General features: G+C 46.6%; 1 protein-coding gene across 2 annotated transcripts in view; it reads left to right on the top strand.

The window, feature by feature from the left end:
- The first annotated feature begins 1457 nt into the window (after positions 1–1457).
- The window catches only part of LOC147724855 (protein FAM83H-like), a 233759-nt gene continuing 207688 nt past the window's right edge, over positions 1458–27528 (top strand). Inside the window, exon 1 of one of the 2 annotated variants that reach the window (XM_086966350.1) lies at positions 1458–1626. The gene's annotated coding sequence lies outside the window, so the exon portion shown is untranslated. The remainder of the gene's footprint in view (positions 1627–27528) is intronic. The other variant, XM_086966349.1, reaches the window with a different exon arrangement.

Raw genomic sequence — 27528 nt, forward strand, 5'->3', positions numbered from 1 at the left:
ACGCCTGAGCATAAGTAGTGTAACGTGCTTGTGGACTTGCCTGTTTACCCTGTTACATTACTACGTACCTGTAAAGACGAAGATTACGGAATCTGTTTCCTTCTTATCCACAAGAAGTATTGTGGTGATGACTAGACGTGCTGTTAACGTCTAACAGAAGGATACTCTGCTACCTAATAATAAACAAGTCGAGGTGGATGCAACCATCGAGAAGTGAAGTAACTTCTCATACACTTTTGGCCATCCTATTTGCTTCTGATTCTCCTGATATCTCTACGGTGTGTAGAAGAAAAGATATTGGTGAGTTTAACTATAAGGGGGATTGCGGGAAGGGCAACAACAGTTTAGGTACTAAGAGCCTGTTGTTTGTCTTTTCCTCCACTTGCAGTACTGTCATTCCCTATGCCTACCGGGGTAGCTTTGACCTGAGAAATTCGAGGAACCAAAGACGTCCTCTGCTCATTCACCTCGCGGCCTCCTTCCAGATTCCCTCAGACAGTGGTGGATTACCCAGTGTTGAGAGTTTATGGGGAGAGGCTTTGGGGACTATCGTCTTGTCGTCTCTGCTGGCCCTCAGAGCAAGGTTAGTGGCGCATGCGTGTTCTTGGGCTGCTTGCAATCACGACACCTTGTATGTGTGTGTAGGGAGGGGTGGGGCTGGTGCTGTGCCGATTGTGAGCAGAGCTACAGCCCCCGTCTGCCAGGGAGGACACTGCGTCCGGCTCTGCAGTGTGTAAGTTTCTCCCAGTCCCGGAGCATTGGACGAGTCTGCCACCCTCTCTGCCCATAAGTGTGTGAAAGACCTGGTGGTGTGCCAGTTGTGAGCAAGGCCAAAACCCGCGTCTACAGGGAGGGCTCTGCGCCGGGAGTTCTCCTGGGCATAGCATGGCTCCATTATGAGTACTTTTATTGAAGTTCCTGCGCGGGCCTTCGGTGCCACATCTGCCCTTGAGTTTGTGTGTAAGAGTCGGGGCTGTGCCAGTCGTGAGCAGGGCCCTTGTGTGCCAGGGAGAACTCAGCTCCCGGCGTTCCCCTGTGCAGCTGCCTCCAGTGAGTCTGCCACCCCTGCCCTTATAAGTGTGTGAGAGGCCTGGTACTGTGCCAGTTGTGAGCAGAGCCACAACCCACGTCTGCAGGGAGGGCTCTGCGCCGGGAGTTCCCATGGGCACAGCATGGCTCCATTATGTGTACTTTTCTTGAAGTTCCTGCGCGGGCCTTCGGTGCCACCCCTGCCCTTGTATGTGTAGGAGGAGGGGGAGACCTGGTATTGTGCCAGTTGTGAGCAGGGCCCCTGTGTGCCAGGGAGGACTCTGAGCCGGGAGTCCCCGTGTGCGCCGCCCGGGGGTAGGCGCAGGGAGTGCCGCCTCTGGAATGTGCACTTATCTTCCCAGTCCCGGCGAAGGCCCTGCCCTCCCCGCCCGGCCTCCTCGGGGCGGAGCCTCGCTCGCCGAGGTGCCAGGGAATCAGAAACCCGACTCCCGGCCGGAGGGAGGGAGAGAAAAAAACCGAACCAGGAAGCGCCAGGCCGTCGGCCGCCGCCACACCTGGAGGATGAGCCCAGCTCCGGGGCGCTGCGTGTACCGAGCGGGCTGAGGCCGGGCCCTGCAAGGACGGAGGAGATCCCAGGTGAGGGGCCAGGGGACTGAAGGGGCGGGAGGCCCGGGAGCCGGCGGGGGAACACTTGTTGCTGTGTCTCGTAATCTCAGAGAGAAGTTTCTGTAGAGCTCATTGCCGGCTGGTTGGCTTCCAGGCGCTAGTGCCGGGCGATTTAAAGTGTTCGAGAACTTGTTGGCACCAGGGGGTGCCCGGGCAGCGCGCCGAGGGGACTTTTGATCTGGGGTTGTGAAGTCGCCCCCTCTTCTTTGCAACGTGGCCTCCTGAAGTCTTTTTTGGAAGTTATGTTGTTGTTATTCAAACTCCTTTAAACCGTCAGTCGTTTTACTTTTTTGTCGCTTTTACTTTTTAAAGAAACTTGCAAGGTGTTCAGCTATGTGTTGTCTCTACCGCAAGCTGGGATCCATACGGGAAGGCGGGTGTGTGAGGACAGTCAGCGCTTCTTCACAGTTCCAGTGTGCTTGTCAGTCTGTGGGCCCCTCCGTGCCAGACGAGGCCTTTCACTAGTACCTTTTGAGACATCTCACTTGGTGAGAGACCTCTTGTGCCAATCCACAGTGCCAGAACCATCGCAGCTGCACGAGACACCGTCACTTTGCAAGATCTGTGTGTCTCTTTGTTGTGTTAGACTCCTCACCTATGCAAAAACCTAACCCCCCCCCCTCCATGGGCAGGGCATCTCTCGGCCTCTGTGTGATCGCTTTTCACAGCGCTGGGCCTCTCATCACTGCTGTGCGAGACACCTCAATACTGTGCGAGCTGAGACCTCTTTGCCTCCTAAGACTGAACTGCTGCGCCAGGCATGTCAGACTCTCTTTCCAGAGGAAGATCAAGGCCACTCGAATTATACGATTGTGCGGCTGCGGCAATTTCTGCATAATTATAGATTTGACACATAATCCACCATCCACCGCATAATCTGCAGCTAAAACAAAAAAAGTAGTTTCTACCTCAAACAGATCAAAATTATACAGCAACACGTGATGCTGTGCAATGGAAGGCCCTTTGCAACGCTGGATGGTTCACCTTCCTGTAGCGTATTGCTATATTTGGGTATCAAACGTGTACAATGCCCAGACATTGTTTAAAAATGACGAAATAAAGAAGTAGTACTATTACAAAAGGTGCCGCATAATTTGCCTTTTCTTGCCGCATAATTTACTCAGCCATGTCACATAATTTACCCGTGGCTCTGAGTATAATACCACACGATGCTTTGTGAGACCACACAGCCAATCTCTAGAGAACCAGTCCTCCTGCCTTCTTTCTGTTTGCGACATAAAAAAATACATTTAAAAAAAGCCCTTTACTCCGCCACTCTGCAAGATCTCACTGCAGCAGGACTCCTTGCTTGAAAAGACCTGCTTCATCGCTTATCTGAAATTTAGGGAAACTATCAGAACATGTTGTTTACATCAGTTGGTTCACAGGTGTTGGAAGGCCCTGAGGTCTCTATGAATGGCTCTGGAAAGGTCAGTTTTCAGGTCTTTCCTGATGGTGAGCAGGGTGTGGGTGAAAAAAACAATTGTGTACTACATTTGAGTAAAGCTGTACTGTGAGTAGGCCTGAGAGAAATGTGACATTTGGCGGCCAAATGTGCAGGATGACTACATTTTGCGTATTTTTAGATATTTCTCAAAATGTTTGCGAATTTTTAAAATATTGCATTGTGCACTTTAGCTTAATCTTTACATACGGGAGACTGGGTTATGCATAAAACATGTTCTGAGTTATGTTTGCGTCTCAAACCAATCCCCTGCCGGTAACGTGGTAGATCCTTTTTTCATCAGTGTGTTCTCATGTTAAAAAAGTCACATGAGATACCGGCAAAGTAAATTTCACTAAAAAAAAATAATTGTATGTAATCTCTTAAATTCGTATAACATTTCACACATTTTCACAAGAGTAACGTGAGGTCTCACACTTTCACTACAAGACACCTGACTGGTGAAAATCTTTTACATTCTAAACGTGAACGCAAGAACTCCTCTCTCTGGAACCTCGGGAGTTGGGGTTGGAGACGAGTCCAGGATTGGTCCGGGCCTTGTGAGGGTGACAGCCGTAACTGAGGTCATCAACGCCAGGGGTTGTGTGAAGTGATTCAGTGAGATCCCCGGGCCTGGAGCGAACACTGAAGGATTCATTCACTTTCAACCTCCCAATTTGTCACCACACCTGCAGCGATGCCAACTCTCTGTTTCTCTTTCTCTGTCTCTCGTTCTCTGTCCCTCTGTCTCTCTCTCTCTCTCTCTCTTGTATTTAAACTCTTAATTTGAGCAGCAACACGGGTGCACAGAGAATCAACAGGCACTGTTTCTGTAGGGCAGGCTTTAGTTACATAACATAAGTTATAAATATACTAAAAACTGCATGGAGTATTGTGAAGGCCATGCCTTGGAGAGTCGCTGTTGTGACTGTCCTTGTTCTGCTGTTGTAGCAGGCTCTGCCTCGGTGCTGCAGGACGCCATGCCTCAGTGGACGCCATGTCTCCGTGCTGGCGCTGTATGTATCAGGAAAACACACAAGGTGATGGACGGAATGTTGCACATTGGCAAAACATTCACCCCCAGTCAAAGATCTGGGTTTAATCCATTGTTATTTTGCTTACCAACGCCACCCCAATTCAGACATGGCCATATGCAAATCAGTCTTGACCCTGTGCCTCATGGGAACAGTCCAGCCCGAACTGCCAAGCCATGTCATCCCTGGACCGGAATCAAGCATCCTAGGACCGGTTTTTGGCTATCAGCAGTCATCAGCCAGGATAGCTTGACTCCAGTGGCGTAGTGAGCACGGGACCCACATCTGGGCATTCCCTTCCCACATAGGGCGAACAGAAAAACACACAAGGTGATGGACGGAATGTTGCACATTGGCAAAACATTCACCCCCAGTCACAGATCTGGGTTCAATCCATCGTTATTTTGCTCAGAGTCCCGTGCTCTCCATGCCACTGGAATCAAGATATCCTGGCTGATGAGGGCTGAAAGCCTGAACCCGGTCCTAGGATGCTTGTTTCCAGCCCAGGGAGGACCTGGCTTGGCAGTTCGGGCTGGACTGTTCCCATGGGGCACAGGGTCAAGACTGATTTGCATATGCCTGGGTTCAAACTGGAATGGCATGGTGAGCAAAAAAACAATGGATTTGGGCCCAGATCTCTGTACTGGGGTGAATGTATGACATTGTTCTGCATTCTGTCCATCAACTGTTGTTTTTGCATTTGTCACACCGATTGGGACGGGTATGCGCAGATGTGAGTCCTGTGCTCTCCATGCAACTGGAATCAAGCTAACCTGGCTGATGAAGGCTGAAAGCCTGAAACCGGTCCTAGGATGCTTGTTTCCAGTGAGGACCTGGCTTGGCAGTTCGAGCTGGCCTGTTCCCATTTGGCACAGGGTCAAGATTAATTTGCGTATGGCTGAGTTCAAACTGGAATGGCATGGTGAGCAAAAAAACGATGGCTTTAGGCCTAGATCTCTGTACTGGGGTGAATGTATGATATTGTTCTGCATTCTCTCCATCAACTGTTGTTTTTGCATTTGTCACCCCGAGTGGGACAGGTTTGCTCAGATGTGAGTCCTGTGCTCTCCATGCCACTGGAATCAAGCTATCCTGGCTGATGAGGGCTGAAAGCCAGAAACTGGTCCTAGGATGCTTGTTTCCAGTCCAGGGAGGACCTGGCTTGGCAGTTCGGGCTGGACTGTTCCCATGAGGCACAGGGTCAAGACTGATTTGCATATGGTTGGGTTCAAACTGGAATGGCATGGTGAGTAAAAAAAGGATGGATTTAGGCCCAGATCTCTGTACTGGGGTGAATGTATGACATTGTTCTGCATTCTGTCCATCAACTGTTGTTTTTGCAGCTGTATGTATCAGGCCCTGTGAGGGAGACACTGGAGAGTTTTTGAGGCCCTGTGAGGAACAGTGGAGAATTCATGAGACCCGGTGAGGGACACTGGAGAATGTATTGGGGTCCATGAGGGAGACAATGTAGAATGTATGAGGGTCTGTGAGGGAGACACTGCAGAATGTATGAAGCCGCTTGGGTGAGGCACTGGAAAATATCTAAGGCTCAGTGAGGGAGACTGGAAAATGCATGAGGCACTATCCAAGGGACACTGGAGAATGCACGTGGCCATGTGAGGGAGATACTGGAGAATGTATGAGACACTGTATCAGGCCCGTGTAGAACGGACACTATATCTACGAGAGAACAGAGGAGGGCCTGAGGAGAGGAGAGCAGGTACGAGACCCATTGTAACTGGACACAGCTCTTATATCATTAAAATAAAAGTATATTGCATGACCGGTCTGGCTTATGTCAGTGATAAGAAACAAAACAAAAAAAACACGCGCTTCTGCGCACTTCAACCCAGTGGAGCTGTCCGAGATCCCCTTCTCTTAGGCTTCATTCATAGCAGAGCAGAGCCTGTGACCTTTAACCCCTATCACTCCTCCCACAAGTATCTCCTCCTAAGGGGCAGACTCCTGCTGAGTCTGCGTGTGGCTAGTCCAAACACCAGTCCGAGAACACCGGCTGCCACAATCGACAGACGTACAGCCAGCACTCCAGTAAAGGGCAACCCCCACCCCAGGTGGGCTAAAAGAGCCAGGACTGACCCCAAGCCAGAGGACCAGACCAGTGACGTCACCAGGGGCCTGCAAAGCCACAAACTGAGCACCAGGAGCACACCCACCCGCCAATCCACCCCCCTGGGCAAGCACAGACACAACGGGTGCACGCTCTCCAGCCATGCACTAGACCAGGAGCGTGACGTACCATGGCCCGGACCATGGTCAGTCAAATGACCAGCATGAGTGAGGGCCAGGGCCACACTGAAGCGAGCCGGAGGAATCACTAGACCCTCCCACCCCTACAGCCAGGCCATCCCCGGAACCGCGTGTGGTTCAAATATCTATAAGTGGACAGGGTCACCGTCTCACCCACCGTCCGGATGTGACGAATGCCTCAGGCCTGCCGGAGACTCTACAGGGTAATCTAGGCTGAAGTCAGACAACCACAGCAACAGGCTTTGCAATCATTCATTTAAGACTGAATTGAATCATAAGAGATGCAATGTTTTTTTTGTTTTTAATATTTAAAACATCCGCTCCAGCATATATTTCAGATGCAATATCAGATCGAAGTCACCTGAATCCTGTAAAATGCCAACAAGGTCCGCAGTGGGACTCTTGCTGTTCGGCTGGATTCTGAAGCGCAAACCTAAACCATGCGATCACATCACAGCGCTTCGTAGGTCAGCGACGGACCGCGCGCTCTTCGCGGACCTGTAGTTCAAAGTTCATGGGCAGGGCGCTGAGGGCCAGATGTAGGTAAAAAACATATACCGATTTTAAAATACCGAATTGTACCGATTCGGTATTTCAAAATCGGTAAATGGTATGTAGGTGCCAACATCTGGATTCGTTACCGAATCCTTAACACTTCTTTAATTACCGATTCGGTAAATACCGAATCGGTAATGCCCATTCATTCCTATGGGCTTTGAAGCCCATAGGAATGATTAGGCATTACCGATTCGGTATTTACCGAATCGGTAATTAAAGAATTCACAAGGGTGCAGGGGGTGTCACTTTGACACCCTCTGGCACCCCCAAAACAGGCACAGGTGCCATGTGGCAGGCATACGTGCCCTAAGGGCAGGTCTGCCTGTCACATGACATAGGTGTGCATGCACACATGTGCATGCACACCGGAATCGGTATTTTACCATCAAATTGGTTTTGATGGTAAAATACCGATTCGTAAAGGCTCCTGGGACTCTGAAGAGTCCCACCTACATATGGGTGGCTTCAAATCGGTAAATTTACCGATTTTTTTTATTTTACCGAATCGGTAAAATTACCGAATCGGTAATTTTACCGATTCAGTAAAATATTGCCCCCTACATGCCAAATATTGTTAACCGGTCGGTAACGGCCGAAAATACCGATTTTCGGCCGTTATCGACCGACCTACAAATTCCTTAGAATGGAGGCTTCTCTTCTTAAGATCATTACATCTGGGATTTTTATGCGTTTTACTGGGGAAAAACCTGGGCAATATCTTTTCAAATCCAACGCTGACCATGAGGCGGTTGAACCACTTTATCACGACATTACTACCAACTCTGCAATATTGTCACCACGGAGTTAATAGGAGTAAATGTACACCTACTTTAACAATTTTTTGGAGCCAATATCATGATCACAATACACGTGCTGGTTGATATTTAGTCAGCGCTAACGTGGCCTTCAAGTAAACGCCAGATGTGCGTGAAGTAGAGACAAAATTGTTGTATGTAAAAAACATAACAGCAAGGGTGCATGGATTGCACACACGCAGGGGCTCTGTTGCAGACTTTCATTTAATACTGCCCAGCAAGGCAATGGGAAACATGAATAATGTTGAATTATATTGAATATGTATGCAAGCGATTCTCAATCATCATGAGCCAAAGGAAACTTGCACAGTCCGAATTCATTGGTGCACCAGGGGGTCACAGGTCATCAGTGATAATAGTTCATGGCACTGAGAGCTGTCTGGGAAGGCGGCCAGCAGCCTTGCATTGATGGCTCCTGTGGCGCCTTGTGTTCTGACGCTCTTAAAAGGGTCATTTAATCATGTCTTGCAAGGCCAGTAGACAGTCGCCTAGACACAGCATCATTGGATGGGACAGATAGGGCCAGGTCTGGTCCGACCTGTAGTTGACCTGCTAAGCAGGACGAGATCTTCAGGATAGGCGGGAGGACGATGGACTTACTAAACTACGGTGTCCTCAGAGGGACAGAAAAGATATGTGTAGTCTCCAAAGTGCCAGGAATTTCCAATCTGATTCCACAGCCAATCACAAAGGCACGTGGCTCTGTGCCTGGAATTTTTGCTACGATTGGACAGAAATGTGCACACTGCCTCCCATGGTTCATTCCGCTCTCCCTGCTGTGCCGTGAGCCAAAACAACACATCAACTACCAGATACAGCACCACTGGGGCTGCAGAGGCCAGCCATTGAAGAGACAAATGGAGCTAGATATAGAAGTTACTCAGTCGCGAGGTGGAGGAATGTTGCCCCACTGCCTCAGCCAATAGGCACAAATATAAAATAAAATGATAATAAACCAGTTTTATTTTTCATGGCGGATCAGGAACTGAGTCTTGAGGAAGGGGCCATCCTCTGTCAGCAGCAAGGAGGGGGAGTGGCTTAGGGCAATGCAAGTGGGCATGACGTTTGGTCCAGCTGTCTTTGGACGGCCAAACCGACATGCTCATTTGGATATCTCCGGGCTTTTGCCTGGAGAACAGCAGGCACAGGCTCCCAGTCCCTTTGGGAGCGTAGAACCAGCCTGCTAAGCCCAATCCCAGCATTTCTTCCATGCTGGGTAAAAGTATTACCAGCATGGGAGCAGCGCCTAGATTGGCGCAGGGGATTCTGGCGGCCTGTTATCAGGAGTAGAAGAGCACTGAGGCAACGTGGCACCAGGTACGTTTTCATTTTAATTTATTTATTGTTGTCTCTCGCCGCCCAACTACTTTTCCTTGCTGGCAGCCGCCACTGGCGCAATGTGACTTCCCTGTGTGAAACCTGAACACACAGGTGAGCTGCCACCACTCTGAACAAGCTTCAGCTGTTCAGAATCAACCCACAACTTCTTAATTCTTATATCTATGTGGTACTTCTATAACGAACCTAGGCAAAATAGAGCCAACATTAGTCTGGTCTTTAACTTTGGGGTCCTCCATTTGTTGAAAAAGTTATTTTTTTCTGTTTGTTCCAGCCCGGAAGACTGTCATTCAGGCCCTTATCACTTCTAGGCTCGATTATGCCAACGCTCTGCACCTTGGATTGGCAGATTATGTTACCATGGACTGCAGGTGATCTAGGATGCAGCAGCCCGGCTGCTTCGTAATCTTCCGCTGACAATACTTACCTGTTTGCTCTGCACTGGCTCCCTGTGAGGAAACAAATTTTATTATAAGACATGGGTTCTGATCTACAGAACCTTACATTGGATAGGCCCTAGATACCGGACCACCAGAATTCACTTACGCTGTCCAGCTAGGAAGCTCTGTCCCTAGCTACGGTCCCAAGAATTCACCATACTAGGGCAGGTGGGCGCTGTTTCTCTGTTCTTGGACCCTCTGAGTAGAATACATTTTCCCTGGACTTCCATCTGGCAAGTTCGGAGCAGATCTTCAAAAAGAATTTGAAAACATGGCTTTAGACTCAGCTGTAATTGTATTAGTGGAAGACTAGCGCTGAGACACTTCTTGCAGCATTTGTGCGCTATGCAAATCCCAGTCACCATCATCTAGAAGCAGGGCTTTTTCCCCGAGGGAAGAGACCCTGATGACATAGTCCAAATTGTAGATGAACAAGAAAGACATGTGCTTTGCACTGAAATGTGGATTTCTGTGAACCATAGCTCTTTCTCTGACTAAATCCCTTAGCCATCCAGTGAAAAGAACCTGAAATCTGCTTTTGAGACCAAAGTACTCTAAACACCGTTATTCCACCCTTCAAGATATTCGGCCAATCTTTGTTTGGTGCACAGAAACATTTATTTCTTGTTCATGGACTCAGGCCCCTGTTGCTGCAGCCTCCTCTGTGGTTTCACTTTTCTGAAGCTTGACGGTGTCCAGTTCTCTCCACTCTAATGTACAGTGAGCAGCTTAGGAACATGGAGAGGCATTCCATGGCAGAGTTAACCAATGGAATGGGCTGGTATTCTGTGGCACTGAAACAATTTGGCTGGTGGCAGAGTAACTGATTGGGTGGTATTTCATAGCACTGGAACGGATTGGCTGGTATTCCGTGGCATAGTAACTCATTGGCTGGTATTCTGGGGCACAGTAACTCATTGGCTGGTTTTCTCTGGCACAGTAGCTCATGGGCTGGCATTCTCTGATGTATATGTTATGTTATATAATTTGTAAAGCGCATGGCTGTCCTGGCAAAGGAGTCTCAGCGCTGGAAGCAGAGAAAGGAGGATGGGAGAGGAAACTAACGGTCAGTGAAAGAGCCAGGGCTTCACCAGCCTTCTGAATGTCAGGAAGTTGGGACTGCTTCTGATGGAAAGAGGCATGAAATTCCAGAGGGCTGGGGCTAGCACCGTGAATGAACGCCCTCCGACTCTGGTTCAGTGAAACCAAGGAACTTGTGCCAGATGGAGGTCGGCGGTACAAAAGGGGGTGGTGATGGACGGAGCATCCTGAATCAATCAAACACTCGCACCCAGTCAAAAGATCTGGGTTTAATCCATCACCGTTCTTTAGCCCACTCCGCCACCCCAGTTCAGACATGGCCATATGCAAATCAGTCTGACTCTGTGCCTCATGGGAACAGTCCAGCCCGAACTGCCAAGCCATCTCTTCCCTGGACCGGAAATAAGGTTCCGAGGACCGGTTTCTGGCATTCCAGCCGTCTTCAGCCCGGCTTGCTTGAATCCAGTGGCAAAGTGAGCAAGAGACTCACGTCTGAGCATACCCTGCCACACTTATGTTATGTTATATAATTTGTAAAGCGAATGGCTGACCTGGCAAAGGAAAGTCGCAGCGCTGGAAGCAGACAAAGTAGGATGGGAGAGGAAACTAATGGTCAGTGACAGAGCCAGGTCTTCACCAGCCTTCTGAATGTCAGGAAGTTGGGACTGCTTCTGATGGAAAGAGGCATGCAATTCCAGAGGGCTGGGGCTAGCACCTTGAATAAACGCCCTCCGACTCTGGTTCAGTGAAACCAAGGATCTTGTGCCAGATGGAGGAAGGCGAGCGTAGATCACGTGTCGTTGTGTAGGGAAGGCATTGATCACTCAAAATCGTTGGACCTGAACTGGGAGAATCTTGCAAGTGAGGCAAAGTGCTTTAAATTTAATTCTCTGTTCGATAGGCAGCCAGCGAAGTCGGCGCAGAGGGACATAAACTGAGCAGTGCCTAGGGAGGGCAAAGAGCGCGTGGGCTGCAGCGTTCAGGGTGCCCTGTAGCCTTTTAGTCACAGACTTGTTGGTGCCAAGGAGCGGTCTATTGCAATAGTCCAGCCTGGCTAGAACAGTTACAAAAGACGGGTAAACCCAATATACGTCCCTGGGACCTGGGTATAAAGCAGTACAATAAAATAGCTGGTCCCAAAGGCCAGTTCATCAATATCAAAATTACAATGATAAAGGAAACAAATAGAGAGCAAACGTAAACATGTTTGGAACGCAGTGTTATTTAATCACACTGAACACACATCAATACATAGCATCATTAAACAAATATCAAAATAGTGCAGTGCCCCAGGTGTGGAATGAGAATAAAGGTGTGTATTGTGATTGGAGTGAGGATAAAAAGGGAATAAGTAAAGAGAATACAGTTTCAATCAAATACTTATTACAAAAAGAACAAGGCTCATAATTCAAGCCACAAAGTTCGAAATACAATCAGTTGAATGGGTAGCCATATTTGAATAAAGTGTCACGGTGAATATTCGCTGTTGATCACACTGGCAGATATTGAAAGTTGTTGACGTTTCGACCCCTAAGATGTTGGAGGCTATTTATCCCTTACGTGGGGGTCTTCCTCAGGACAGGGAAGAATGGGAGGGGCACCATAAAAACACCTCCGCTTGGGGCTTGTTCATGGATGTGGGCACACAGGCTCCAGAGAACACGAGAGCGAGAAGTAGTCACTGGATCCGATACTTGTAACAGGCAAGGGGATCGGCTATTCAACTCCACCTTGGAGTGTTGATCTGATGATTTCAAGTGTAGGGCAACAGCTCAATGTTTCAAGGTCTCTCGCTGGCTCATAAGCTCGGGAAACAACTACCGTCCGGTCGATGCGAGAATCACAATACACACCTTTATTCTCCTTCCCCTCCTGGGGCACTGCGCTATTTTGATATTTGTTTAATGATGCTATGTATTGATGTGCATTCAGAGTGGTTAAATAACACTGCGTTCCAAGCATTTTTATGTTTGCTCTCTATACGTTTCCTTTATCATTGTCATTTTGATATTGATGAACTGTCCTTTGGGACCAGCTATTGCATTGTACTGGCTAGAACAGTGGCTTGAACAATCAGCTGACGAGTGTGTGGGTAAAAAAAAACAATATGAGTTTGAGGCCCGCAACAAGTTGAAAAAATTTCCTGTAACAGACTTTGCAATGATCTTCAAAGGTGAGTGCGCTATCGACCCAGTTGTCTAGAGTTATTAAAACAGTTTTCAGAAGAGGGGGTGCGCCGATCTTCGGGGGGCACCAATTGCTGTCCCATAGATGGGAGTCTCTACCTAGTAGGAGGATCTCAGAATTAGTGGAGTCCAGATGGAGATAATTATCCTCCATCCAGGCAGAGATGGCGGTTCCTGACGTTCCTGACTACTATGTAGAATTTCATCTCTATCAATGTTTGGTAGAGACGGTAACTATGATGGTCATGATTATTATATGTAAATGTTCTAATTAGTGTTAGGCAAGCATGATGCATTCTTCTTCAGCAGTGAGAATGTACATCCAGCTCACGAGTCAATGACACAGAAGTATTCATAGACATGTCTCCTGGCAGAAAAGTGTTGGTGCCTATTCAATGCCCGGGTACAGGAAATATTTGGATGTTTTTAGGTCGAGCCTGAACAGCGCATGCGCTGCTCTGCGAGCCATGCTGTATTGGAGTACGAAATAGAAGCCCCGCCCACTCTCCTCCCATATTTGTTATTGGCTTGTCATTGTCCTTCGTAAATGCTGGCTTCTGATTCGTTAATAGGCTTGTTAGTCCCACCTTAGTACCGCCTTGTCGTCATTCGTTACCTTCCATTAGGACTGGCCCTTTATTTTCGGTTGTTACATGGTGAGTCTTTTTTAGTCTGTAAGCACTATTTCACTATTTCTTTAATGCGTTTTTCCTACAGCAGGCACAACAGGCTTTCCTGCAACATTCAGCGGGCCATGCAGACTTTCACTTTTTAAGCAGTCAGGGACAATAGCTGGTGCTTCTTGTAATAGGTCTTGCATTTACAAGAGTTTGAGCTATAGGCATTGTACATGAGAGTGACTTTTATTTATGTGTTTATTATCAAAACATATAAATAAAAATGCATTGTCATTCACAATGCCAGTAGCTTAAACTCTAGCAAATGTGCGACATATTGCATTGCAAATGCTTGTTTTCTACAGACTTAATACAAGAGTTTTTATCTCTGTTGGCCCAGGAAGAATTATGGGTTTTATTTCTCCTCTTACGAATTATGAAGTTTGTTATTTCTCCCAGATTATAAAGGATGAGGGGCATTACTTCTTCTACCTTAAGACTCTCAAGTCTCTTAGGCTACAAGACCTACCCATAAATCCATGAGGCCTGGGTATAAATGTTTAAACACAACAATGGCACTCATAGGTATCACTTGGAAAAATCAATACATTATTTGAACAGCTGGATAACCGTCTACAGTTAATGGTGTCACCATGGACTCACACTTCAGACCACCTGCTGGGGGACTCTGGATGACTCCCCTATAACATCTGTGGACTGGCCCTGGACTCCACTGACACACCACCACCCTTCAAGAAGCCGGGAGGTGTCCTAGACCGGGGGAGTGTGGCAAGGAGGGTGCTTTGCTGGCTACTTTTGGAGGGGCCCCTCCAGATGTTTCCACCAGCAGCAGATGAGTCCCAGGAACCAGGAAGAGGATTGATCTGGTGCATTTAGCTCTTGAAAATACATCTCCCTATTAAAAAGCCCCTTTAGGGGCCAAGAGGTAGGAAGAAAAAGCTCCTGGAGGCTAACGATGGCCACCACAAACAAAACAAGCAAAGATCATCAAAATCAGCCCCATAAGGGTAAAGGTATGGCTATTTAAAGCTTTGCCCTTTAAGGAAGAAAAATGACAAAAATAGAAACATAGCACTTCGTTGCAAGTCCTGTAAGTTACCCCGTGGGTTGGACCAGGCCTTGGGGTCGGTGCATCGTTCCTTCATTTAATTCTTAAAGGGCAGTGTGTGAGCATGGGGCCCCTCCCTGAGCCAGCTTTCAGCCCAGTGGACCCCATTCCTTGGGGCTCAACACAAGTCAACTTCCCAGGGATCATATCCCCTGGGACACAGAAGGACCAGGTCACAGTCGAGGACCTGCAGGGTGCTTCACCCGCCCCTTGTGCCCGGGTCTGGGGAGTGGGCACCCTGCTCTCAGCCTCCCACCTGTGGCCAGCACAGGCGGGAGAAGCAAATGCTGGACCCTTCTACTGTCCGATAGCAGCAATGTGGGCAGAAGCAGGACATTGATGATGATGGCTCCTGCCCAGCGTGGGGAGCCGGCAGGGGCCAGAGGGGCTTTGGGACTTTCGCCACAGCCCCCGACTACCTCCTCCCTCTTGTGGAGGGCCCTGGGTTTGACTGGGAAACCCCACGAAAGAAAAAATTAGACAGAGTGCAGAGAGGCGCTAATAAACTATTCAAAGAAATGGGAGAGGAGTATCCCATAATGCTGTGCGAGGATACCGAAATCTCGTCTTAGCTTGCATATAGTGGCGCCAAAGAGGCCAGCAGCACCACCAACATGGGTCATATATGTTGGGGTGTAAAGTGGGCAATTCCTCTCCCCTGCCAGACTGCTCTTTACAAACTTGCCCTAAGTTTTCCAAGGGAGCTACAGTCAAGTTCTTGGAAAAGGTATACCCTTGATTCACTCTCTCCCAGAGCTGGAGCTTCTGTTCTTGGGCTCTGGAGTATGGAGCTCCCTTGTAGTTGATCATATTGCTGCACTTTGTGAACTATGGAATGGGAAGAAAAACTGTGACACATGTTTTAGAATTGAAAGTGCTTTATTTACAATGCTGATGAACAGTGCAATGTTTATTTTTATAATGAATACTCATATTGTTCCCATGAATTCCAGTGGAGTTACACTGACAAAGTATAACATGCGGTTGTTGTTATTAATGTGGTGACTCCTTGAAAAATCCGGTAGGCTTGCCTTATATATACTGACACTCCTTATATCGTGACGTTCCATTGGTGCGGGGGAGGTGGGTATTGTGATTACAGTGTTCAGGGCTCAATGTGGACTTAATATGATATGAGGGTGTCACTGAAGGTATTTTCATCTACCTGATGTGTATATTTATAATTTAATGCATAGCATTTAGTAGTGTGTGAGTGTAATAAAAGTGCTACCATCTAATTTTCAGATGTGGATTTCAGCCCCACCCCTTCCTTTCCCAGGAAATGTGTCACGCACTGTTAATTGCTCATTTGTGTGGGGAGGCTTTTGATCCCTTTGCTAGGAAGCAGAGTAATTAACCTGGCCCAGTAGGCGGGACAAAGGCCTGGAATCTGATTCTGAGCTGAGCCAAGGAATTAAGACCAAAAAGTGCCATAAGATGTCTGGGTGGATATTGGGGGCCATAAATTCATACTCCTGGGGCATGTTTTACCCCAGTTTGATACCTTGCTGGACCTTGAAGGCTTAAGTGGAGTGAAACTGTACTTTAGTGCATGTTTCCCCTATGATGTGTACACAGTGTAAGCAACAAAGACCGACACTATGAACACCCACTCGCAAATTAAGGACCTACTTAGGTCAGCATCAATCCTTGAAGACTCCCTTCTGCTTCAGGCTACCCGTGTTCCGATTTCATGTTGTCTCACATGCAGATCCTGCACATGTGCACACACTTGTCCATGTGTAACTGGCTCATAGTCTCTTACCCTAGCTGCGCAGCAGTTGGCTTATCTTATAAGGTAGACACTGGCGGTTGTTATGCTCTGACCGCTTTCTGTGAATTTGCTGCGATTGAGGCTCAGGCAGTGAGATTCACAGTAAAAGTTACAAAAACTGGAAGTCAAAAGCAAAAAATCTAGAGGACTAAATGGGCAGAGTCCATTTGTTGAAGACATTATACGGGGCAAAAGTCCAACCACTGCCAGCAACATTTTTGTTATTCTGACATGCTCTGTAACTGGTTTGTGAATTAAACTTGACATCTCCTACTTTAATGAGTGATTGTGCATTTTTGCTCTTTCAGCAGACTGGGCAGGGCTGGCCTTTGCCCCTTCATTTTCGTTTGCATCCCTTCGGAGAGGGCCTACTACCCAACATGTAGAAAATGTGTTTGATGCCCGTAACTGGGGTTCTTTGAGAGTAACAGGTTTTGTTTGCACGCTTGAGTGTCCATTTGCTGGGAGGTCATCATACACACCAGTTGTCTCCATCCTGGCAGACAATCCAACCCCCAAGTATCCTGCCCACGTGGGAGCGGAGGCACTCACCCACTAATTGGAAAATTTCGAGACACCTTTAGCAGGCGACATTTTCATAGCTGTGGAGTCACCAACACTTCAGATCCAGACTTTTTGCACCCACATGTTTAATGTACAAGATTATAATTTACTTACTAAATGTTTAATCAGCCAGACCACAGCATTTAAATGGAAAGTTCGAGTAGGACCTATATTTTTTTACTGGAGCTCTTTTCATAGCTTTGACGACCGTATTCCGGTATTGCCACCTGGTTGCAAATCGGACTACCTTAGAGCAGCCATGCCTAGGACAGTTGAAGTATGAAACCCGACTGCGGCGGGTACAACCTGTGAATCCACCCTCAAGATGAATGGATCACGTGTTTCGTATATATTATTCTTGGCAAGGAATTTCCTTTTCTTTTTATTGATTCACTACTCTTTGTTGCAGTTATGAGATCCTGACGAAGGCCATGACACTAACTAGGTCACGGGCCGACACATCTTCATCTGTAAGCAACACTAGCTGGTCTAATATTTCCCGCCATGATTATCTGTCTTTGGTTTTTAATCCTAGCACCGAGTCACCTGAATGAAGACGTGCAGCGAACCTGTAGCTAATTTTAATTCACTCACTCATTGTACTGCCCCTCTCACCACGCTGTTCATCTCACATTGGGTATTTAGTAGATACCCCCCTTGGAATTAAAACTTTGCTGACCTCTTCCCTCTCTGTGAGGGTGTTGTAGCCTGCACCATGACTATGCTTCTTGGTGCGAGGAGGTTCCCCAATGATGAAGCCTGACACCTTTAAGGGGTGAGGGAGACTTTCCTATAAAGGGACGGCTCCTCAGGTCTTAATATTGCCCCCTGTAACTTAACTTCTCCCTCTAGACCCGTGGGTTCTTGTGTTTTCAATTAATGGAGTAAGGCGAGCATACCCTCGCTGGTCTTTAAACCTCCTCTGGCCCCCTCATTTTGTGTTTCTCTCGTGAGTTCTTCAAGTCTTTCAAAACCCAAGTGCTGGCTGTAAAGGATATGTACCCGAAACTGCGGCATCACAAGCACAGCACCAGGGCCGGACTGGTTGTAGTGGGCATCAGTCGTCTTTCCCAGGAGGCTTGAAGGGTGGGGCCATGTTTTGTTACTGGGGGCTGGTTTTGCAGCTGTACTGCAATATTGGCTCCTAGTAACAAAAGCAGCAGCAGTTCTTCACACTTGCAGATTGACCCCCACCCTCCCCACGGGGTGTGTGACAAAATTGCCAGAGCTGGTTTGAGTTCGTTGTCCGGCCCTGCACAGCACCGAAAATAGTTTAGCATCTTAACAATGCTGTATCATGTGCTGTGTATTTGTATGTACACGTGACTGGATCTCCCTGCTCAGGCATGTAACTCCGTAATGTGTGGTGGTAAAAAAAAAATGTAATTGATAATTGTATAGCGCACTACTCACCCGCAAGGGTCTCAAGGCACTTGTACGAATACCGCTGTGGAACCCATCCTGGCTTTCCCTGTGAGGCGTCCACTCCTGGGCACCCCCAAGGTGGAGGCCAGGCATCCTTAGCGTTGTGGGGGCCGTTGTGGAGATTAAGCAAGTTATTGCCCAGAGTTGCACTCCATGATTGGAATAGGCACCGAGGCAAGAATTATCAGGTCCGTGGAATTTTGAGCCCAAGACCCGCCGAGGCGGGGAATTGAACCCTGGTCCTGGGCTAGACCTCTGCATCAGGGTCTGCCGCTCTAACCATTGAGCCACACTTCTCGCTGTGAAATCCTTGTATGGGTTGTCCGTGGAAGGAGTTTGAACTGGGGATGGGATGCATCCTCCTCCCATGGGGGCGATTGGGCTTGCTGTATGTGTAATTTAAGAGCAGGGTCACTGGAATTCTAAAACAGTAAAGACTCAAATTATGTGACAGGGTTGCCTAAATTATGCGGCAATAAAAGTCAAATAATATGGTGCAATGCAGCACATTTTGTGGCGTTATTATTTTACTATTTTCTAAATTAAACATACATTAACACGGTCTAGGGAAACGTTTCATCTCATTAGTATCCGTTTAACACTTAATTAGAGCAATCAGCAACTGAAACGTAGCCAATTAACCTTTGCCGGTGTTCTGCCACTGTGATGCACCACATGGTACTGTCTTTGTAACGTGTTATCCATTTGAGATAGAAACATTTCTTTTTTGTTGAAATGTGCAAATTATACAGCAGATGGTGGGTTATGTGGCGAATCTAGTAAATCCATAATTCTGCAGTAAGTGCCGCGGCTGCAGAATTGTGCAATTCCAGTGTAACTTTTATAGAGTATCTGAAGTAAAAGGAAATATTCATGCACTCAGCTGTGTCCTCTCACCAGTAAGATTCTGCTGCAATGCATACTTCAAAAAGCTACAAATATGGTTGGAGGTGGGAAATGCCTGGCTCTGACCAGAGGTGTGAGACTTGCATAACACCCAGCTATTCTTAGCCTTTAGGCTGAATGGGGCCTCCCGAAACGTAGGAGCCCCCCTGCTCTCCAAGGGCCTGCTTTACAGCCCTGGCTGTGGCTCAGCTCGAGGTCCACTTGAACCTTCGAGCCCTAGGGAGCCAAGCTTTCATGTATCTTCTGTCTGGCGCCAACACTCTAACCTCATGGGCCAAGAATTAGAAAAGCATTAACATGTGATGTAAAACAGAAGAGAGAAGGAGAAATACCAGTATATTGGCAGAATCGCATAATGTGGAACTAGAACAGATTGGATAAATCCAAGCTTCTCCGCTTGACCAAATTGTGTGATCCTAGGTAAATATTTGATTTCACCCAGCTTCATTTTTCTTCATTATCACATATTGGATCCCATTCAGTATTTAATGGACTATAGACTGGCTCCTGGTATTACAGGATTCCGAGCCTCATAGACATCTGAATGACAAATGGCTTACCTCTTGGTTCACAAATGGCTTTGTCATCAGGGCAGTGGTGACGTGAACGTTCTACGTTCGAAAAAGTATCACGATTAATAAATGCATCTCACTGATGTCATCTAATGTACTAAAATGAAACACTAATGCAGGTTACACAAATTCACTTTTTAAATTTATTTTGAAGAGACTTTATCATATTGTAACCCGAAGTTTGTTGCACATTTACAGCCAACATGTTCTCGACTTGGCTCGTCCACGGGCTTTGAAGCCAAGCCAGGCCCTTGGCCCGGGTCCCCTTGTTAATTAGTGGCCCGTTCACCTCTGATTGTGGTCTGCGTTGGTGTTTGTAGCGTGGTATCCATGCTGCGTGTGGTCCCTATGGCCATCACCGGACAGACATGTTACACTGTTGTACCTTTCTAGTAACAGGCGCCATTAAAGGCCATCTCTTCCTCCGGTACTTGAACATGGTAGAGCCAGAATGCAGTCAATTATCCATGACGTACGCACGTCATGCATTAGCCGGGGTATTCACATACTTTGAGCTAGCAGTGACTTCTGTGAATTAACGAGGATATAGGCAGCCCAGGCATTGCCTGGGAACTGGGCTTAGCATCGCTAAGCTATGCCTCGAAGTGGGATTTAGCTGGGCTTATGCAGTCTGTGAAGTAATTGGGACTTCGTCATACTAGAAATAAACAGGAAGGATTTTGCTCATAGCATGAATTAACCAGGGACATGCAAAAAATTACCAGGAAATTGTGAATAAACATAATTAGCTAGAAGTTGTGTATGGCCTTAGTTAAGCAAAGGCTGTGCATGAGTTAGTCGTGGCTTATTAATTCCACTAATTAGCCAAGACACAAGCCAGACTAAACATTACCTAGGTTTTAGGCATAATGTTAATGATCTTTTATGATATATAGGAGGAACTCCTCCTTCCTGGTCATTACGGACACTGTTTCCAGTCCTGAACTTTCATGTCATCACCTAATGCATTCTGGTTGATGTAGTTGTGATTTGCGTCCATTGAACTTCCTAGATCAACACACCTGAACTCAATGATTTGTAGGTGGAAAGTACAGGACTAAATACGGTATCTGTAATGACCGGGAGTGAGGTGGTCACCCTAAATGCAACCCCTCCACTTCCTTAAGACAGTGACCAGTTTTCCTGAAACTCCTCTTTCCAGATAGAGTATTTGGTTTCTATCAGCACCCCTGGGATCCTCAGGAGAATGAGCACTTGGCTTTGCTATTCCGCGACAGCCCTAGTTCCCGGGTTCACTTGCACCCCCTGTTCGGCTTGACTGTCTGACCCGGAGTCTTTCTTTTCTCTTTTACTCGTGGTCCCTCACATGACTAGTCTGTAGTCACAGTGTAGCTTTGTTTCTCCTGTCAGGTCTCCCTTATTTCCGGATAGTCTAGTCTAGATTAGCCCTCCAATCCTGTCAGTGGTTACTGTCTTTAACTTTCCTCCTCTTTCGCAGACACTGGTAACTGGTGTCACCTTTACCCGCTCCAAGCACACATTTCAGTTGCCATTCCTCCCCTTGCGCCGACAGAGAGAACCTCCTCTTGCTGACAACGTTCCTCACAGTTCTACAAAGATACTGCATAGTTTTACCTCCCTAGGATCTTGGGTACCTCACTTTGCTCCCCTCCCTAGCTAAAGAACACTAGATCTCTCATTCTCTCTCTCCCTGACGAAGAATACCTGGTATGTTTTACGACCCCACTCTCACCCAACATGGAGCATTGTCTTCTTCGGCCTCCACAACAGATTTGCTTTATGTCTTCCACCAGAAGCATATACTCCCTCTCCCACCATGTATGTATGTATGTATGTATGTATGTATGTATGTATGTATATGGTATTTCTATATTGCAAACCTAGCCAAAAAGCAGGGTAACACTGTACAACACAAAGTCAATGAGTGATAGTGGTTTGTGGATTGTTATTGCACTGCGATCTTGTGGTTTTTTTTTTAAATAGGTGCATCTTCAGCTCTTCCCTAAATTGGAGCAATGTTGGAACGGTCTTAATGAATGTGGACATGTTGTTCAAGATCCTGGGTGCGTAGACAGAAAAAGGCCTGCTGTCTTGTTTTTTCTTTTTACACTTCTTGGTCTGCATTCTGATGATGTCCTGGATCCGGGTGTGCTTAGAACCACCAGTTAGTGAGCTTGTCTGCAAGATAAGAGTGGGTGTTGCCGTTTGTCCGAGTGTAAAGAAGCTGTACTGGGTTTCAAGGACACAAGAGTATAATTTGTCAGGAGCACTGATGATGCCAGAAGTTGGGAGAACAAAAATAAATATATGCCATCTTGTTCCCGAATGATAAACATATGGTGTTATAGAATTAAGTATAATGTATGTCTGCTTACAATGGATTAAGCCACCATAAGCTAACATGTACCATACTAAAATAAAAATAAAATTAACCTGACCAGGTCTGCGCCGCCTCTGGTCCTGCATTTTCCTGCTCCTGAACAGGAACAGGCATGCTCACTCCCTCCTGTAAGCCAATCACAAAGCTGCCATGGCAGAGTTGTGATTGGTACAGACAGCCCCCAGCCGGGCACCTGTATGGAGGCCATTTTCTCTATGTAGGCTGCATGCAGCCTGCACCCAACCAGGCACACCCTCCCGCCCGCCCCCAACCAGGCACACCCTCCCGCCCGCCCCCAACCAGGCACACCCTCCCGCCCGCCCCCAACCAGGCACACCCTCCCGCCCGCCCCCAACCAGGCATACACCTGCCTTCTGCTTTCTTAAAAAAATACCATTTTATGTTCTTCTTCTCGTGCTGCGAGAAAGCAGTAGGGCAATGCTCCTCTGCCCTAATGGAGGAGCCGCCCCTGGGTGGCTCAATGTAGAGTTTGAAGATGACAGGGGACAATATGGAACCCTGGGAGACTCCACAGGTGATGGGGATCTTTTGTAACCTGGAGGTGTTCATGTGAACAAACTGGTATCGGTTGGAAAGATAGGAGGAGAACCTTTGAAGGACATTACAGGTAAATCCCATTTGAGACTTCAGCGTGCACTTGGGGGTGGAATGCCTTTAAAGAAAAAGGTGGTATGCCTTCAAAGAGAAGGAGCATGTCCCTTGGCCTTCACACAGAGTATATTGTGTCTCCTTTATTATAACTCGAAGTACCTCGTGTCCACATCACTCTCACGGAAGAGGACATCCAGTGTATAGTAAAAACAGTTCTCCTTACCCTGCCCTGCAGCTCTAACCATCGCCAAGAAAAGGCATTCTGGAACGTTGCTTTGTTTGATGACATCAGTTTGGGTTTTGATATGTATTGGGACATCACTCACTGGATGAACCCTTTAAGCTGAGAGAACCTGGCCTCTCTGATCTCTCCCTTGTTCGTTGATAGCATCAAGATGAGTCCAGTGCTTGTGTTTACAGAACGGCCATTTGCATGGAAGCAAATAGGGTGGAGAGGCCTCTGTTCTCTCCATTAGCTGAAAAAGTAGGGAGGATTACGCTCCCAATCCTATCTTTCCTTTTCTGGGCACTTGGAGAAGCCAGGCTCGTGAATATGAATAACACAGCATGAAAGTAGACAGTGCCAGAGTCCTGCTGAGCTTTTACAGAAACCACATGCAGTTTTAATTAATTACGATAGCAGCAAAATGTGATTTTATGTTTTAGTTGTATATATTTTCAAATACCGGGTATGCAAAATATCACATTAGGACATAATTTCCATAAGGATTCACCTGGATGCATTTGCAACGCATACTTCTTAGGTTTCGCCTGCGACAGCGCACGCACTGCATGCACTCTTTCTTACAAGGAATAATGTATACAACCAGGGGCAATGGAGCCTATTCATTGCTTACCATTCGTTGACTTCATTGTTAGCTCCCCTCCCACCCGCCATTAGCAAAAAAAGTGTTTTTTTTAAATACCTTCCGGCGTCATAGTGCTTTTTTAAAAATAACTCTCACAGACCTTTTCTTTGTAACTCTTAGCCATGCTTTACAGCAGCCACTCTGCTCTACAACATGACTAAAAGATATTGGCAAACCCAATAGCCCCTTCGGTGCTCATGACGAGCTCAGCTCGTCATGCAGTACAGTGCTCCTGTGCTCATGACGAGCTGAGCTCATCATGACCACACCCATTTTTATTATGGCCCAGCACGGGAGAGGAATAAGACCAGCAGCGATGGTGTTAAACAAGACCCTTTTGCTTTTCCAGTGCTTGTTTTCTGCATCAGCATCCACCGCCTACGACCTTCCTCCCACCACTTGATCCAGGTATCTAGAGAGACATAGTAGAACATAACTTGTGCCTTGGTTCTTCGTCACTGAGACTCCTTAACCTAATAAAGTTTGACGTGTTATTAAAATGCAACTTGTTGCCCGTGTTGGTGCCATCAGGCCTGCTGCTTAAGACACGCAGCATGGATGCCACAGCCACGTATGCAACCATATTAATAGCCCTGTCTCCTAGTTTGATAGAGAAAACTTCCATAATAGGGGTGCAGTGGACCCCCTTTATAGCCCCAGACCCCTGTGCTACTGCACCTGCCTGCACCATTAATAGCATCACCCTGGCCACAGCTTTGTCTCCTCCCTCATTGTTTTCGAAAGAAACACTCACCGATAAGACTGGGCAAAAGGTCGAAAAATACCCTTTGGACGCAAACACTGGAGAATTTCAAAGGTGCAGCCTGAACACCACAGTGCTCAAACCTACCTCACACCGGAAGTGTGCACTGAAACAGCATGGTGGAACTTTCTGACTCACTGTCCTTGTTCGAATACAGACCCTAGTGTTTTACAGCTCTGCCCCAGCTAAATTAGTAATATTGCCCACTGTCTGTAGCCTAGGCCCACTGCTGGTGGATGCAATGCTTCCATATATGCACCACATTTTCTGCTACTGTAAATCGTGTTCAAGACCACGTGACCTTTCCAGTTCCGTCATAAATCACATACAGTAAGTTTGTGTGCAATGAAAGTAGAGGAAGAGAGCAGGAGACGATTAAAATATACACACCCTCTCTTGATTGTGTCATTAGCCATGTTGCTGTTTGTTGCTCTCGTTAGGTAAATGCGAGCACAAGCAGAACATTATCTGACTGTGGGCGAGTAACATGGGTGCTACAAAACACCAGTTCACCCTCTCCAAGATGGCGCTGGAAAACAGACACGTGCTCACTTGACCCTCTGTAGGATGAGCCCTGCACACACTATATGCGTTTTATTACAGCAGCCGTCTTCATAAGATTGGAATATAAGCACGTTGGTGTGCATTCTGTCAGTCAAATCTGAACAGGCTACGTTGAACAATGAGTTCGTCTCAGTTCTTTCGAACATTCTTCTGAAATATTTTTGAAATAATTTTCTAACGCTCCTACGTAGAAAGCGAAGCTGCATAACAAACATATTTAATATATGCATCACTAACCGGATCTTAATTTATGGAATGGAAGATGAGTGCAACAGTTCAGTGGTGTGATTCACAAAGATATCTAGCAAGGTCAGTCGCAATTAGAGCCAAGTTCACCATTTAAAGATGGCTGTTCAATTTGTACTCTGAAGAAGTTCTCTTGATTTAGACAGTTTTGTAAAAGAAATTAGCACAGGGACTAAATTATCCAGAAAAAAAAGTAGGATGAAAGGCTGATAGAAGAGGCTCCTGTGTGCAAAACCAGTGGATTGGCTATTCCATCATATAGGTTATTTTTGTTGAGTGCTGCGTTCACCTGTAGTGTTTAACTGCGCCATTTTCTGTAGCAGCAAATCTCTACTGGAGAGCAATTGAGAAGTTTACACTGATAGCAATAATGAGGTTTAGCTCCATGTATCAGTTTTGGGGGACATGAAAATTTGAGAAAAAATTGAGTTTTGCATATATCAAATCTCTTCAATGTCTTCTAGCTTTCTATGTCTCGCTACTCACTGCTTGAGCTGTCTGGTTGGTCCTTTGTCGTCAATTCGGTAAAACGTACAGAGAGAGAGTGGGTTTGGGTCAGCCCCCCTCAGCCACTGGCTTGCACATGTTTTTATTGGTTTTCCATTACTTGGCTGGCTCTCCATTAAGACTGTGCCATTTTGGGGATGATGACATTGTGTTGATGAAACATTAACTTTGGAGACAGTGTTTGGTCTTTGGTGTATTTACTTTGATGACACAATGACATGGTAACTGCTAGTTTATGGCTTTTTGTTTAGGAAGTGCTTGCTAATTATATGCCTTGCCTTGCTGTAAAGAGACAGTGCTATTCTCTTCGTGATCTTGCGTGGTCATTTGTTTTACTTTGCTGCTATGATAACATGTTGTTGGATTTACAGATGTTTTTGTTCACAAAGTAAAAGCGTGCACACACACACACACACACAAGCTTTCTTAAAGGGGCAACTTTGGCAAAGTGCCTTCTATGCCACATTTTGCTGTGTTTGACTTTTAAGTTGCATCACTTTCAGGGCAAGCTTTATCTTCTGACTCCTTTTCATAACACTCTTTTTTTGTGCTTCAAGACAATTCTGCTATTGCATCTGTTAAATCAAAGGAGCCCTACTCCTAGCTTCAATAGTATTGTTTGGGATTTTCTTTAAAGGATAGCTATGGCCAACATACACAATCACCCAGCCATCACCAAATACTTACCCTAACAAAAAGCCAAACTTAGTTGCTTTGTCAAAGCGTGTTTTCTTTTAGGATGAGACTACCAGACTGCGCAAGCTATTTGGTTCAAAATATCTATTGTGAGCTAACCAATAACTTACAGGGGCTTATAGCCCTCCAATTGCTTACCTTTGGCTTACTTAATTAACAGTCTCATTTGCTTTCTTCTAATTAAATTGCTTTCCTTGTCCCAACGTGTCCATCTTGTGTTTATAACTCCCCTGGAGCACTTTACCATCTCTCTGACTGGCTAGTTTCTATCCTTCCACTGGTCACTTATAGGGAACTCATTTTGATTTTTGCTTATGCACTCTTGGGAGTGCATGTGTTTTCCAGCTGTCTCCATTGTGTGCTTCTCTTCCCCCATAATCCTTGATGTTCTCTCTTCCACGTGTGCTTGTTGCATCACCCATTTGTTTTTCTCTCCCTCGTGTGCTTCAAACCTGGCCTTTCATTTTTGCTCCCTTTCTCTTGTGCCTCTTTTCCATTCTCCCCCACCTTCCTTTAGTTTTATTTAGTTTTCCCACCCGTTCCCTATTTCTTCCCACCCACTCCTCTTTGGCTCCCCAAATCTTTTGCTGACCTATTCACTTTTTTTTTTAATTTGCAGGGCCCAGCAACTGTTATTTGCTGCTGGGCCACTCCGCAGTGCATTAAGACCTTTCGCTCTAAAAAAATTATTTTATTTATTTATAGGTATTTTATTTATTTATCCGCTGTCTTGGACTGTTAAATAACAAAATGTAAGAAAATACCAAGCACGTTATGACGTGGATGCACCCGTGTGTGACGATCTAGGTGGGCGTACTCCATCGCGCATGATTTTGCCAATCTCATTGCAGCTTTCTTATTTAAGTTTATATCACAATGCTGCATAGCATTCACAAAAGAATGTTGCCTTTTCTCTATGCAGTGCAGCATTAGCAATAAGCATTGGCAAAGCAATAGGTAAACTGGGCAAAACCTTTTTTACTTTGCCAATGCTTGTTTTTTCAGTGGTTGCCCCCAGCATAATCGTCTCTTGAACCTGCCTCCTAAACTTTACAATAAATAAGCCATACATTGTTGCTGTTAGACTCCTTCTTGCTATGTTAAATAGTCATGTGGCTCAAAAACGGCTACAGGGTACA

The sequence above is a fragment of the Lissotriton vulgaris genome, chromosome 4_1 (assembly GCF_964263255.1).
Source record: "Lissotriton vulgaris chromosome 4_1, aLisVul1.2, whole genome shotgun sequence".
In the NCBI taxonomy this organism is placed as follows: Eukaryota; Metazoa; Chordata; class Amphibia; order Caudata; family Salamandridae; genus Lissotriton; species Lissotriton vulgaris.